Here is a 16554-nt window from a genome sequence, read left to right as displayed (position 1 = left end):
GCCTTAGAAACAAACAGAGTAAAGCTACTTTCGTTTTTCCTTTATGAATTATAGATAGAGAGGAACAGAAAGACCAACCTTTGTCTTGCGCTAATCTCCTGATTTGATTCCTCTCTTCCTTGATAGTCTTTCGCTACTTGTTCCCTTGCACGCCCAGCTTCACAAAGTACCTGTAAGATCACAGTAGCATAGCACTATACAAAGACATGGATCTATAATCATAAACAATCTAGGATCAGATGTAAATTGACCATACAAATGTAGCAAATATCAATGACACAAGAGCATGGAGGAAAACTTGAATAGCTTTTATTGATAAACAAGAAAGAGCCAAGAGGAGTTACAACCAGTTGTTCTGACCCAGCATCAACCTCTCAGCAAGGAAGCCCCTCTTCACCTCATAAAAAGCTTAGATCACCCAACAATCTGATGTTTGTCTCAAGAAACCAACAACAATTCCTTACAATATGCAAAATTCCAGCCTCTGGATCTCTAGGATGAGGGATCCATATATAGATATCTGTAATGGAGATGATTCAGCTCATGATTTGATTAGTGTCTTCCCTCTGATAGTTCTTGCTTCCACTTGGAGATTGATGATCTCTTACTCATCCTTGGTCGAATTCAGAGAGGCAAGTGTCACAGGAGAAGTTTCTGGAAGCTCCCATTGCCTCTCCACCTAGCGGAATGACACTGCCATTTGTCATTTCTCACCCATCGCACCCCATAGAAGGGATTTTTGAAATGCAACGCACCCACATAGTGTACTTAGGTGAGATGCAACGCACTTGGGCAGTGGAGCAGCCGAAATGATCCTGTTTTGACCAATTCTGAGCAATTTTTCATGGAGAACTTCTGGGAGAAGCTGTAATCAGTTGACCTTGTTCCTTTAGGGGTTAGAACAACACTTTTAGGGACTTAGGAGCCCTTGGTTTTTGGAAATTTCATGCTTGGGGTTGTAGTGCCCAAAAATGTCTATAACACACAGTCACTAGCATGCCTTATTGTGGGAGCGACTGGAAAGCCTCAATCACATGCATGACTTGTCATGGAGTTACCTAAGGGTCAAGATTAGTGAAATGTCAGGTTGTCTCAGGGGTTGGTCACCTGGAAGGGTTGGTTGGCTCCTGAAGGTTCTGTAGCATTTGTGGAAGGCCATAATGGTTTTTTTTTTTCGGTTCCAATTCCTTAACTGTATATGGGGAGTTGAATCACATCATCATAGCCTCTCATAACATGTTTACCCAGCGGACCTGTTAACTTGGGTAAATGTGGGAGGAGGGTGTTACACATAGCGCTATATGTACACAGTACCACATATGCAACATGCACACAACACCATATGCACACAATACTAGATATGCAACATGTACACAACACTAATACTACACATATGAAGACCACAATGTCTCTACCAAGAAAAATTGCTTCTAGTGCCTTTCCATTATCCATGCCTGTCCCAGCATGTCACAGATCACACTACCTTCATTCCTTTATGTATCCCTCAGGATAGCCTATCCATAACATAAAAAAATAATATCAAATCATATCCACATGATACTAACCTCATAGGTATGTTAGGGCTACTCTACCTAATTTATTCCTCATAAACTAAGAACGTCTTCATGTCATTCACCTGCATAAGCAACCATTCCTCCACAAGCATGATCCCTGATGAACCTATCAGACAACGACATAAATACATACATATATACATATAAAATTAGCATAAAACAGTCATGAACCTTGAAAAAACTAACAGACAATGACATACATATGTACATATATACATATATAGGGATCAACGTAATCATAACCACAACATAATTACCAGATATCATCAGATCAAGGTTAAGAGACCTCCCTTTATTTGTGCACATCATGCACAACATTGAGAACACCAATTCCCATCATAGCCAAGGCATTTGATGCCTCAAATCCATTTACTTTACATTTCCTATTACCTTTCTCAAGACTATCCTTTCACCATCCATTTTTCTCGGTGGACCCAACCAACCAAACTGGTAATCATAGTCTTGCCTTAAGCTACCCTTTACTCATGCATTAGGATTCATTCGAGTCTTACATTACCTATTGGGCTCCATTCAGCTCTCCCCAAGCTTAATTTACTTTCCTCTTTCCCCAACCAATTCCCAAAACCCTCAAAACACAAAAAGGTAATAAAATGAAACAAACAAGAAGAAAACATGAAGAACCAATAGAAATATGAAACCACAAACAAATTGGCATGGCCATGCACCAGACATAAATAAGACCACAAGTCAAATGCAAACAATTCACAAAATACTGAAAGAAAAAACTAGAAACAGACACCATGACTCAATCGCCATGGGTTCCCAATGTTTCCAAGGGAAAGCTCAACCCTGGCCTTCTTCAAGACTTCTTGGTAGTCTCTTTTTCCATGCAATTCCCTACATCATACTGCCATAAACACATAATTTTCGATGCATAAATAATTATAATAGCATACTAGTTACCTTACCTTGCTATGTCAAGCACGTTACCTTGTAATTTAACACCTACATATATCATCGCTCAAGGGATTCCAATTCCTTGACGAATCCAACCATAATTGGAAACCAATTGTTATACCTGTCAAATACATGTTCATGAATATAGCACATATCCACGTAATGTAAGACAAAATCAAGGTTAATAAGACTTCCTGTATTTATGCAAAGCACTCATTCATTTGGAATTATGGTTTCAAAAATTATCCAAAATAATTATCACCCAATTCCTTTCTTTACCTTTTTCCTTGTTGCAATTGAGTCTTATTAGGCACTATCATATCACCCAATTAGTTATATAAACAAATCAAATGTTCCTCTGTCACGCAGATGCAAGTATGTTTCCTTGCAACTGTTCACACATGTCAGTCACATGTTCTAAGGATCAAGACATTGTGTCCATTAATTTGAAATAAACCTTTACCAATACTAACAACCATGTCATAATCAACTCAGAGTCATTAAACATAATGCTACAACTATCACCTACTTATACTCAAGTACATATCAACTTTCTCACCACATATTGTGTTAGTACAATCGTCTTGAAATAAGATCATTCTTCCATGCAATCTTATAGATACATACTCATATCATGCAATTAATCAAACATTCAAGCAAATTGTAAACATACCATGATAGATAAACCAAATAGATGACATAATAAAACTCATGCCTTAATGTATCTCAGGGGAGGATATCACATCTGTAGAAGTCATCCCAGATTAGTATGACACAATATAATAAATATATCAACTTGTACACGAATATCATAACCATAACCATCGGCACAGGCCAATCAAGATTAGAACAATCGATATAACATCAAGATCTTAAATCTAATGACCATAATCATCATCTATATGGATGCAATGCATACAACAACAAGTTACTACCATGCATGAATATCTGACATATGTGCATATGATTGCACTGATTAACTAGTAGCTATCATGCATGTAATCACAACAATGATAGAATTATAAGCATGTAAATAACCATAATGTGTATAACAACCATTAACCACCATCCATGCATGCCAACATACAAACCTATATGATGATCTACTCTTACCCCAAGATCTAGTATTGCAACCTCACTCTAATGATCTACATCTCCTGCTCCATCTCATCCAACATATCAGCATCATAACATACCAACAAGATCATGAAGATACAAATTGCATAATCATCACCACGATGCATGTCTAACCTATTATGCATGCTAACAACATGCATCTAGCCCATCCAGTCCAAGTGTTTGAACCTGGAAGCTTTGGTACTAATCTGTAACCACCCCTCCCACATTTACCAAGTTTCACTAGATTGCCAGGGTAAACATGAGAGAAATAGATACTATGATGTGAACTGACCTCCTAGATCAACTTAAGGAAGTGGGGTCAAATAATGATGACAAACTAACAACTCAACACATCCTATAGGGGCTACTGGTCACACAGGGGTTGAATAACCACCCCAAGGGGACAAACCCTAAGCTAGACTTTTTTCTCAGCAATAGGACCTCAAATGCACACACATCAAGGCATCCATGCATTGGGAGCCTCCAACCTCATGCACAACACTGCATCCATGTGGTTGCAACCCAATCTCTTTAGTTCAGAGGGTGTGGTCCCATATTCTGAGCCTAAATTCTCGGTCAGCCCCCATACCACTTCCTAGAACTCAGTGAGACTTTCCAGAATGGTAAATGATATCAAGACAAAGCCATTCATAAAACATTTGATCAAATAATTGACCTATTCAGTCATAACCATGACAATCATTTTTTCAAACACATGGTGAACATGTAATTTTCAAGTCATGAATGCATATCTGAACATAGGAGTCTAAAACTTACATGAGACTCACTAATAAGGCCTAATTCCCTCTCATAATAGATACAATAACATGTGTTAGTCCATGCATCCATCAACCATTCGTACATTCATCAAACATGTCAAGAGTCATATATAATGTACATCATATAACCAACATATAACCTACAAATAACGAAAATATAAACCATGCCTACTTAGCCATGATATCACCATCATAATCAATACATATACTCATATATCACAATAGAAAATACCTCATATTAACATATGAAAATTCCAACCAAGTGAGGGAATTTCACGTACCACCCAACGATAGATTGGGTTGAACCAAATCTCTCTTTCAGCTAATCACCCTCGTGCCATATTACAATCATAAATGTGAGATCTCATAGAATAGACCAAATAAAACCAAACCAGGTCATAGTACAAACCACCTCAACCTCAACTAGTGATTCCACCTCACGGTTGGGCATTCCTAACACCAACTAGATCAGTCTTTACCCAAGTTTTCCAGGGCTCAAGTGTGTTTGTTCCAATCATGGCTCCGGGAACTAATAACTCAACACTCAACCTTCCAAGGCTCTAGAGTGCTTGCCCAGCCCAACTCCAAGGACTATTAACTCAACCCATCAAGGGCTCCACATTGTTTTTTCCAACCAATGACTAGAAGAACTAGTAACTCAACCCACAACCATAAGGAACCTAAGAACCAATCAGAGAACAACAAGTGGAAAAACCCACAACACCATGGCTATCTGGAAATAGAAAGGAAAAGTTAAAACCACTATCAATATAAGCAATCCTCCTTTCCAATGACATCACATAACCAAAAAGCCACATGCATATACCATACATCCCAAAACTAGCAAGGAAAGCATAGATGCAACTCGATACCTACAAGCAATTCAGTTGTAGCTGCTAATCCACTTGTTTCATTATGCTTTCCTGCTTTTCTTTGCCTTATTTCTCCAATCCAAGTGAAAACTAAAGTTTTTTTAATCTAAATTGGATCATTATATTTTTTTCATCCATCTTGATGCATTTGGAGTGGAAGAAATAGAGGAATCAGCTCACGAAACTATTTTTACCGGCTGGACTCAGTTTGGTGAAACAAGGTCTGAAACCTTCAGCAATCATTTTTAGGCATCAAATGGATTTTTTTTGGGATAAAATATGTTTCTTTAGTACCACACCTTTTCATTCTATTCTACACATAGAGACCTTACTAATGGCACAAGAAACGTGTCAATTAGAGTCAGTATGCAAAAGTTATGCCACTCATAATTTGTCCTTCATGTTTTCACACCTATAGTTCAGGAGGATGCCACATCAGCCCCCATTATTCATTGAAAAGGGGCTAGACATGTGTTTGTGATGTAAAAGACTCTAGAAGAGTCTATTTTTTAACTCCAGTTAAGAGTTAATGTAGTCAAACTGAACCACTAGTAGGTTGTTGGCCTCTGTTATAACCGAGCCACTAGGAGGAAGAGGTATTCCATTCTTTCGAGAGAATTTTCTTCCATAGATGAGAAAAGATAGCTAGTAGAGATAGGAGGTAGAACACACAGAGAGGATTTGTGCACTGTAGCAGCACACGGGCCACATACATTACTTCTTTGTACCTGCAGCCATATTCTAGATAGAGAAAGAGAGTGAAGCGACCTCACCTTCCAACAGGGTTTTCTCTTGAAAGGGTCTCATAGAGAGCATATCTTGTGTCTTGTGTGTGTGTTCTTATTTTATATTCTCTACTTTTCTGCGTAATTTCCATTTGCATGCATGCACTAATTACAATGAAATCCACAGATCTTAAAGTTTAATAAATTGTAATAGTGTAGAATTTTTAGAGTTATAATATAATATTATTATATCTGTTGTGACGAACTATCCAGGGAATATTCACAGCAATTTATAGATAATTTGGTATCAAAATAGGTTTCTTCTGGTATTTTTGGATATTTGCCGGGGATCTAGGTCGGTGGGCTCGAAAATCGTAAACCCTAATCATGGATGACGAATATGTAAACAAACCTCAAGATCCTACAAAGGTGAGGTTTTCATGGCTTGAACAACATGTCACATATATAAATCAAAATGTAAACCCCCTCATGGTGGACCTAAGCAATAATCTGGGGATATTTGGAGAATATGGGGATTCAAATGCAGAGGAAATATCAGAATGGGGATTGGGAGATCGTGAAGACACAAAGAACCAAACAAATAAAGAACCCGTAAAATATCAACCCAATTCGAGTGCCATGAATAAATCCCCGTTCAAGAGATTAATTAATGGTTGTAGCAACTAGAAGTTTATTTTAGTGTCCATCAGATCGAGGAAGGGAAAAATATCTCATTTGTGTAGTTGAAATTAGAGGGCCATGCGTTGACTTGGTGGGAGAGCCTTATGGAAACCCTGAGGTTGGAGGGAGAACCTCTAGTAAATAAGTAGGAGGATTTCAAAACCTTCATTAAGTCACAGTTTTATCCCATTGGGTACGTGGAGGACCAATGGATCCGGTGGCATTACTTCTGGCAAAAGTCAGGCCAAAGCGTGCAAGAGTACACCACAAAACTAAAAAGATGGCTATATTGCTGGGTATCTCTCCAAAGAACCCAGATGTACTCCTCAAGTATTTGGGGGCTCTGCACCACCATCTACATGAGCAAGTGATGTTGTTCAAGCCCAAACTAGTGTAGCTTATGTATAGGCACAATACTTGGAGAACATAGGCCTGAAAAGAGTGGAATCAAGTGGATTAAAGAAAAAAGAGCAACATGGAGCTTCTAAGGAGGGGAAGAAGAAGAAAAGAGGGGTAAAGATAAAACTATAGCAGCCACAACACACCAGTGCAAAGATCCCAGCAACCACTACAACCACAACAACATTGATGGCCATAGAGAGGAGGAGTGTTAGAAGTTGCATCCAAAGCTAAACTTGAAGAAAAAGAAGAAAGATAATAAGAAGAATAATCTCATGGCCACTGATTCGAGCAACCAAGTTGAAATCAACTCAGACATGGACGAGAAGATCATTTGTACATCAGTGCAGGAGGAGGTGAATCTGAGTAGCCTTTAGCAACAGGAAGAGAAAGAAATGACCAAACTCTTCCATATAAAGATATAGGTCGAGACGAAAAAGATTGATGCTCTATTTGACTCAAGATCGCAGGTGAATCTGATTGCAGTAGAGATGGTGAAGAAGTTGGGTATGGAAGTTCATGATCATCCAAACCCATACCCACTAGGATGGGTAAATAAGGATGCAGAGTTGAAGGTAAAAAAACAATGCAAATTAGATTTGCTACTAGTGTTGATTTTATTGATGAAGTAGATCTAGATGTGGTTCCTCTTAATGTGTGTGGAGTTGTGTTTGTGAGTCCATACATGTACATGCATGATGCAATATTCATGAGGAGAGATAACCAGTACCAACTCGTCAAGGAGGGAAAATCATTCATCATCAACGCACACAAAGGCAAGTCAAAAATTCCATTAGTAAGTGATAACCGAGCTAAGAAATTGATTAGTTCCAGCAAGAAGTATGTTTCATTATTTTTAACAGAAAGTTAGTCTAAAGAGAAGTTAATAAGAGGCAAGGCATCCCTAGAGGGGTGTATTAAGAAACATAAACAACAATTGGAGGAATTGTTACAGGCATACAAGGATGTGTTCCGAGAGTCTAAAGGGTTACCATGTAAGAGAGAAGTGGAGCACGAGATCCAGCTATTGCTAGACTCCCCATTGCCAAATATTAGGTTGTACAGACAATCTTTTATAGAAACAAGTGAGGTGAAGAAACAGCTGCAACAGCTACTAGAAGAGGGTGTCACTTGACTGAATACATAACCATGTGGGCCACCCATCATCATTGTGCCAAAGAAGGATGGGACTTGGCAGATGTGTATAGATAATAAGGCATTGAATAAAATCACTCTCAAGAATGGATACCCCCTGCCCATGATAGATGATCTGCTAGATCAGTTGTAGCAAGAAAAGTATTTCACCAAGCTAGACTTGAAGTCTGTATATCACTAGGTTCGAGTCAAAGAAGAAGATACATGGAAGACTGCCTTCAAAACCAGGCAAGGTTTATATGAGTGATTAGTTATACCATTTGGCCTATGTAATGCACCAACTACATTTATGAGATTAATGAATGATATACTGTGCCCTTTTATAGATTCATTTTTTATTGTCTATCTGGATGATATACTAGTATATAATTCTACTAGCGAGAAGCATATTTCACATTTGACACATGTGCTAGAAACATTGAAGAAGCACTAGCTGCTAGCAAATCTCAAGAAGTGCGAGTTTTCGCAGCACTCCTTGGTGTATCTAGGGTATGTGATTGGTGGAGGAGAGATGAAGATAGATTCTTCCAAGATGGAGGCCATCATGAAATGGTTGGTGCTTACTAATATTTTTGAGGTCATGAGTTTCACCAGGGCAGCACAGTACTCGAGGAAATTCATAGCCTCATTTTCAGCAGTAGCAGCACCGCTCCATGCCATAACAACAAGTGGCAAGAGTTTCCAATGGGGAAAATGTCAGCAGAAGGCTTTCGAGGAGCTAAAGAAGAAGATCAATAAAGCACCAATTCTAACATTACCAAACCTGCAACAGCCCTTTGAAATGGAGATAGATGCAAAGTGGGTATCCTATGGGAGTTGTCTTGATGCAAGGAGGAAGGCCCATTTTCTACCATTCTGAAGTATTTCATGCGGCAGTTCTTAAATACCCTACCTATGATAAGGAGCTCTATGCCATGGTGAAAGTTGTGAAGAAGTGGAAGAACTATCTAATCAGAAGGGACACAATAATCCACACATATCACTAGCCATTACTATACTTGCAGGCCCATAGTAAGCTATAGTAGACCAAGCATTACAAGTGGATGGGGTTTTTACAACAATTTTATTTGGTGATCAAGTATAAGAAAAGAAACAAAAAAAAGTTGGATGATATTCTTTCAAGGCCACACACATCAAATATTACATATTTGGGGACCCTTATGCACATGAAGCCATTCACCGATGATGCATACAAATTGGCATATTCAGAATATGATGACTTCAAGGAGGTTATCAACAGTTGCAGAGTTAGAGTCATGTGCACGATGGAAACAACATTGTTGACTACCATCTCTAGGACGGGATACTCTACAAGATGGATAAGCTATGTGTTCCTAAAGGTGAATGTTTGTAGCTGATTAGAGAGGCTCACACCTCCAAGGTTGCAAGGCACTTTGGTGTAGGAAAGACCATGGATAACTTGCAAAGGTATGTGTATTGGCCCAAGATGCAAGAGCAGGTAGCTAGGTTCATAAGAGGATGCATGCTTTGTTGTACCAACAAGCCTAGTAACAAGAAACACGGTATGTATCATCCCTTACCTATACCTACTCATCCTTGGGAAATGGTTTCCATGGACTTTGTGGGAGGTTTACCAACAATAGGAAGGGACATGACTACATGTTTGTGGTAGTTGATAGGTTCAAGAAGATGTGTGTTTGATGCCCTATAAAAAGACCATCAATGGACAAGAAGTAGAAAATTTTTTCTTTGCACAGGTCTGGGTGCACTTTGAGATACCAAGGAGCATCATTTCAGACATGGATACAAGATTTCTCAGTGCATTCTCAATTACATTGTGGAGAAGATGGATAGAAAGTTGAAGATATCTACATCATTCCATCCACAAATAGATGGGCAGAAAAAAGTAGTCAACATGACTTTGGTGCATCTTCCGAGGGGATACAACCAGAAGCAAAGAAGTCCACACTTCTATAGGAAAGTCCCCATTTGAGAATTTTTTTGGATATTTTCCACCTTCACCTTTGGATATTGCATATGGGAATCAAGGAGGAGTGAGGGAAGATATTACATGAGATTCTTTGAGGGATGAAAAATTTATATAGAAGATCAGGCATATCCATCTATAGGTATAGGAAACATTGTAGAAGTCGTAGGAGAAGTATAAGGCTAGGCATGATCAACACAAAACAGAGAAATCATTCAAGGTGGGAGATAAAGTATGGCTACAGTTGAACAAGGAGAGGTTGTAGGGGCCTGGTAAGAAAATCAAGGCTCTAAGGTATGGTCCCTTTGAGATACTGGAAAAGGTTGGTGATAATTCCCATTGACTCAATTTACCACCATATATGCACATTTACTCAGTTGTGAATGTAGATAATTTGAAACTCTATGAACCTTCCATGCTAGATCAGAAAGAGGAACATGTCCTACCTTTTGTGGAGGATTTGGCACCAGATGCACAGGCAGAGTTGAATGAAGATATAGTTTTGAAAAAGAGTTCCAAAACTACAAGACAAGGTCAGCATGACCTTTGGTAGATTCGGTTGAAGGGACAATTTCCAGGCAAGGCTAAATGTTACACCAAAGAGAAGGTGGAGAAAAATTTTCCTCACCTCATTCAGTAAAATATTTTGGGGACCAAATGCCTCCCAAAATGGGCAGGTGTGATCTGAATTGGATCATTATATTGTTTTTCATCCATATTGATGCATTTGGAGTGGAAAAAATGGAGGAATTAGCTCATAGGACTGATTTTACCACTAGGACCCAATTTGGCAAAATGGGGTATGAACCTTCCAGGAGTGTTTTGAGGCATCAAACAATTTTTTTTGGGGGTAAAAAATTATCGTTAGCACCACATATTTTCATGCTATTGTACACACAGATACCTTTCCAACGACGTAAGAAGTGTGCCAATCAAAGTCTGTATGCAAAAGTTTGCCACTCAGAAGTTGTCCTTCGTATTTTCACACTTATAGTTCAGGAGGATGCCACGTCAGGCCCCATTATTCATTGAAAAGGGGATATCCACATTTTTTTGATGTAAAAGACTTTATAAGAGTCTATTTTGTAACTACAGGGATCACATGAGGACTTATTCCATCATCTGCAAATTCATGGGCCTATGGCCCACTGAAAAAGCTCTACAAACTTGTATCAAATATCACTAGAAATCTAAAGGAAGCATTTAACTAAATCTTGGGTCAAAGGGATTCTTCACAGTAGTGTTCACAAACATTGAGGACAAAGATAGAGTGTTTGAAGGAGGGCCCTACTTCTATGTAGCAGTTGGCCTCTACATGCGGCCATGGATGATGAATTTTGTCCCAGAGCGCGAAACTTTTACCTTCGTACCAGTCTGGGTAAGGCTCTATTCTTTACCTCTTGATTACTGGCAAATAGAATCGCTAACGGCTATAGGCAACAAATTAGGTAGGTTTGTCAAAGCCTCTGAAGCCACAAGAAGAGGAAAATATACTTCCTTCGCAAGGATATGTGTGGAAATGGATCTTTCTGGAGCCCTTCTAGATGAGGTAATCTTGGAAGTTTATGATGAAGAATGGGTGCAAGCAGTAGACTATGAACATATTCCATTCAGATGTCGTAGATGTCATGAACATGGGCACCTTTACAGAGACTGCCCCCTCAATAAAGTAGAAAACAAGGGCAAAGTTAACACAGTAAAGGACAATGACAGTTTTCACAAAGTGGTAAATAAAGGAAAAGGAGGAAAAAGAGGGCCAAAGCAACATCTAAATGATGGGCAAAAGGTCAGTCAAAACAAGTTCCAAGTTCTTGAGGAAGAAGAAGTGAATACAAAAGAAGATCAAGAAATGGAAGGGAGTCCAGAAGAAAAGGAGGAAAATGATACTCAGAAACAAATAAAGGACATTGATAATCAAATGAAGCCATGATAAGAAATGCAGAGCTAGAGATGGACCTGGAAATGACCCAAAGTGAAATGGAACTGGAGGACCAGGAGCTTCAAGAGATTCTTGACAAGGAACACCTAGATCTAGAAGGGTTCTTAATTCAAGGAACCACGGGAGGGGTAGATTCGGTGCCTCAAGAAGAGCTCAATAGAATACAACAATTGTTTTTATGGAAAACTCAGGCCAAGGGATTTGAAAAGGAAAAAAACAGTAACAAGCAGGATAATAAAGGTGTGAAAACAATGAAAACAACCCCTAGCAACCAGAAATCCGGGAAAAAAAGAGGTAGAAAAAAGCAAAATGAGCTCTTGATGGAGTGTGGAAAGCTAATGATAGATTTGGGTAAGATGAAAGATCTAGCCAGCTACTCCTTTACAAATCTTTAATTATGAAGTTTACATCATGGAATATTAGGGGTTTAGGCAGTAAAAGAAAACAGAGAATGCTTAGTAATAGAATGAAACAAGTGGCGCCGGACATAATCTTCATCCAGGAAACAAAATGTTCCATTCAAAAATTAAGACAAATTCATAGCAAATGGCTCAATAGATTCGAGTATCTAGAAGTTAAAGCAGAAAACACAGCAGGAGGCATCCTCACTCTTTGGAACCCCCAAAAAATTGGCATAATAGATGCAGAGGCATCTAGGAATTATTTATCAGTTGTTATTCAGCCTGTAGGAGATAAGGATAACTATCTGGTCATGAATGTTTATGGCCCCCAAAGATCATAGGATAAACTCAAGTTTTTGGATTCCCTTGTGGAACTCGGGGATAGACATGTAGGAATTCCTTGGATCATGGGGGGAGATTTCAACATGATTAAATATCTTTCAGAAAAAATAGGGGGAACTAGAGCTCTAAGTAAAGACTCTATCGCATTTCAAACCTTTACAGATAATATGAATCTTGTTGATACATAAATGAGCAATGGCCTTTTGACTTGGAATAATAAAAGAGGAGGAGAGGCTCAGGTCGCCTCCAAATTAGATAGATTCATTAGCTCAAAAGATCTCATGCTTATAGATAAAGAAATAACAACGAGAATTCTTCCTTTTGGAGGCTCAGATCATTGGTCGGTTCAACTGGAAATCAAGGGCATAGATACTCCTAGGAACAGACCTTTTCGATTTGATAACATCTAGCTTTCTCACCCAAAATTCATCAACAATATTGAAAAATGGTGGTCAGAAGATTTGCATATTCAAGGAACAAATATGTTCCTTCTGCATAAAATATTAAAGCACATCAAACTCAGGCTTAAATAATGGAACAAGAATGATTTTGGTAATATTTTTGTGGAAAAAAAATCTGTGGAAATCAAAATTCAAATACTCAATCAAGCTCTAATAATGGAAGGCTTTGATGAAGTCAAGAGTGATAAAGTTGACAGATATCATCAAGAATGGGAGAATTTGGGCAAACAAGAGGAAATATTTTGGAGGCTAAAGTCAAGAATCCAATGTTTGAAAGAAGGAGAGCGCAATACTAAATTCTTTCACAGATCTACCATGGCCAATAGAACTCACAACAGAATCTCCTCGATCAAGGACAAGGATAGAAGGCTTCATACTTCCCATTAGGATATAGATTCTGTATTGGTTCAACACTTCTCTGACATTACCCAGGAAAACAATTCAGATAGAGAGCAGTCCATCAAGGAAATAACCAACAACATCCCTAAGCTGGTGTCCAAAGAGGAAAATTTCAATCTCAATAGGCCAGTAACGGAAGAGGAAGTCAGTGAGGTCCTCAAAGAAATGCAGAAGGGCAAAGCACCAAGCCTGTATGGATTTAATGTGGATTTTTTTAAAGCCGGCTAGAATATTGTTAAATAGGATATTTTGAATGTTGTAGAGGATTCCAGGTTGAAAAAAACTATGTTGAAAGCTTTCAATACCTCCTCCATCTCCAATATCCCTACACAAAACTTTGCTCAAACTCCTGACAAGTATAGACCCATAGCTTTATGCAATGTGGTTTATAAGATCATATCCAAGGTAGTAGCCAACAGGCTCAAACCTCTACTTCCTTCACTGGTTTCAAGGGAACAATCAGGTTATGTGGAAGGTAGACAAATTCTAAATAACATTATTCAAGCTCACGAGGTGGTTCACTCGCTGACTAGCAAGAGGCAGGCGGGAATGATCATGCAACTGGACATTACCAAAGCTTATGACAAGGTAAACTAGTCCTACATCAAGAAAGTTCTAATGGCCTTCGGTTTTGATCATAATTGGGTGAGATGGGTAATGTCCCTAGTGACTTCCTCTAGCTTTTCAATTTTTGCAAATGGTTATCCTTCTGAGGTTTTCATTCCTTCTAGAGGCCTCAAGTAGGGAGACCCACTTTCTCCATTTCTTTTCATTCTCATGATGGAAGGATTGGGTCGAGCTATCAAAAATGCTAAAGCAACAGGTAAGATCAAGGGACTACAACTTATAGAGAATGGTCAAGCTCTGACTCATCAACAATTTATTGATGACACAATGCTATAGGGAATCCCCATAGCCAAAGAAGCTTCAGCCTACAAAAATATCCTGGATGACTTTGCCCGGGCTTCAGGTATGGAAGTTAATCTCTCTAAATCAAAAATCTTTTTCTTTAATACCAATATTGCTATACAGAGAAATATCGCCAGAATTCTAGGTTTTCAACAGACTCCCTTCCCTCAAAATATTTGGGAGTTCCTCTAACTACCAAACTGATGCACAAAAGCATTTGGGAACCGTTGATCAATAAGATGCAGGACAAAGTCAGAAGATGGACTAGCAGAGCTTTAAATCTGGTTGGTAGGTTGGTCCTTACAAAGGCTGTTTTACAAGCTATCCCTATTTTTATGTTATCAGCTCTCCCAGCTCCAAAAGGAGTTCTGCAGCAATTCAGAAATATCCAAAGAGACTTTCTCTGGGGTAAGGAGGAGACTAGGAAGAAATGGGCCTTGGTTTCCTAGGAAAAAATCTGTAAACCCAAGCACCATGGGGGCCTTGGCTTGGATGACCAGGAGATTCTCAGTAAAGTTTTAGGGGCCAAACTATGGTGGCAATGGGTTCATGATCCAAATGCTCAATGGGCAAGTATTTGGAAAGAAAAATATGCCAACTCCTAGCAAACAAGTGATCTCATAAGAATGAAAAGGCATTCAAAATGATGACGGAACCTGAACAACAATTGACGAGAAGTGAAGGAGCTCGCGGCGATGGTGGAACCCTAGCTAGGGTTTCGTATCAAGACTCCGTTTCATGGCGATTGGCACCTGGATTATCACTGGAATGACAGACCTGACTGTCTGAGCACCGACAGTAGTTTTGTTTTTCACGAGGTTCCATTTGTCGCTCTCTGCTGCGGACCCCCCACCGTTTTACCTGCCAACAACCGCCCCCCGTTCATTCCGCTAGACGGCTCCAGTTACGATCACGGTCATAGGCTTCTCCCCGACTGTTACTATGGGCGAAGAGGATATTTTGGATTATGATGCGGACCCCATGCCCCATCAGGATATCTGGGCACACACCAGCAGGCCGTGCTTAATACCGAGGAGTGTCGCGCACAGGGTCGAGACAGGTGCTTCATCGAGGAATCCGCTTTTGCCGCTCAAAGGTAAAGAAAAATCTACTGAGTTTAACCTCGCTGATGCTTCTCCGCTAGATTGTCCGCCGTTATCTCCTGCGACCTTACAGCTCTTGGGTCCTTGTTTTCAATCCTCGCCATCTTTGGACGCTCCGCTTCAGCCCCATATTAGACCTGATCTCCCCGCGCCCCCACCTCCTCCGCCCCCTTCCAGCTCCCACTCCCTCTCAGTCTCCTTTATGCCGCAGACCCAACGGCTCCCCCCCCACTCCTGCATTCCCCTGGGCATTTCTACCTCGGCTCCTCGCTCCCCTATTAGGTCCGGCGTTTTCACTCCGCCGTTACCTGCTCGCTCTGTGGGATCCGCCCAACACAGCTCCTCGGACTCGTGCCGCAGACTTCTGAAGGAGACCCCTTTTGGTAAGCGCACAGAGAAGGCAAAGAAAGGTAGATGCCTACGGGCTCTTGATCCTGATATAAGCGTTATATTTGGGCCTGAACCTCCGATGCCAGACGTGATGGACGCCTCTCGCAAAGTCCTGGTGGGTCGGGTTCGTGGACGCACCTACACGGCCGAACGTTTAAAACTCTGGGTGGAGGAGATTTGGGGTTCATTGCTTAAGGACTTACCAGAAGTCATGGTCCTCACCCGGGGCTGGTTCGCCTTGCACTTCAACCGGCCAGATCTCACCCAGTGGATTCTATCACAATTCTGGCACATCGAGCTAGCTCCTGTCATGCTCAAGCGATGGGATCCCTTATTTGATCCGGAAAGAGAGCAATTGGGGGCAGGCCCCATCTGGGTTCGTCTTCCTGGACTGCCATGGCAATTTTGGAACACGTATGCATTTATGAGGATAGGGAACG

This window comes from Pinus tabuliformis, chromosome 9 (genome assembly GCF_031772625.1).
Source record: "Pinus tabuliformis cultivar Carrire ecotype Pingquan chromosome 9, CPIR1, whole genome shotgun sequence".
Lineage (NCBI taxonomy): Eukaryota > Viridiplantae > Streptophyta > Pinopsida > Pinales > Pinaceae > Pinus > Pinus tabuliformis.
This window is presented reverse-complemented; position numbering follows the sequence as displayed.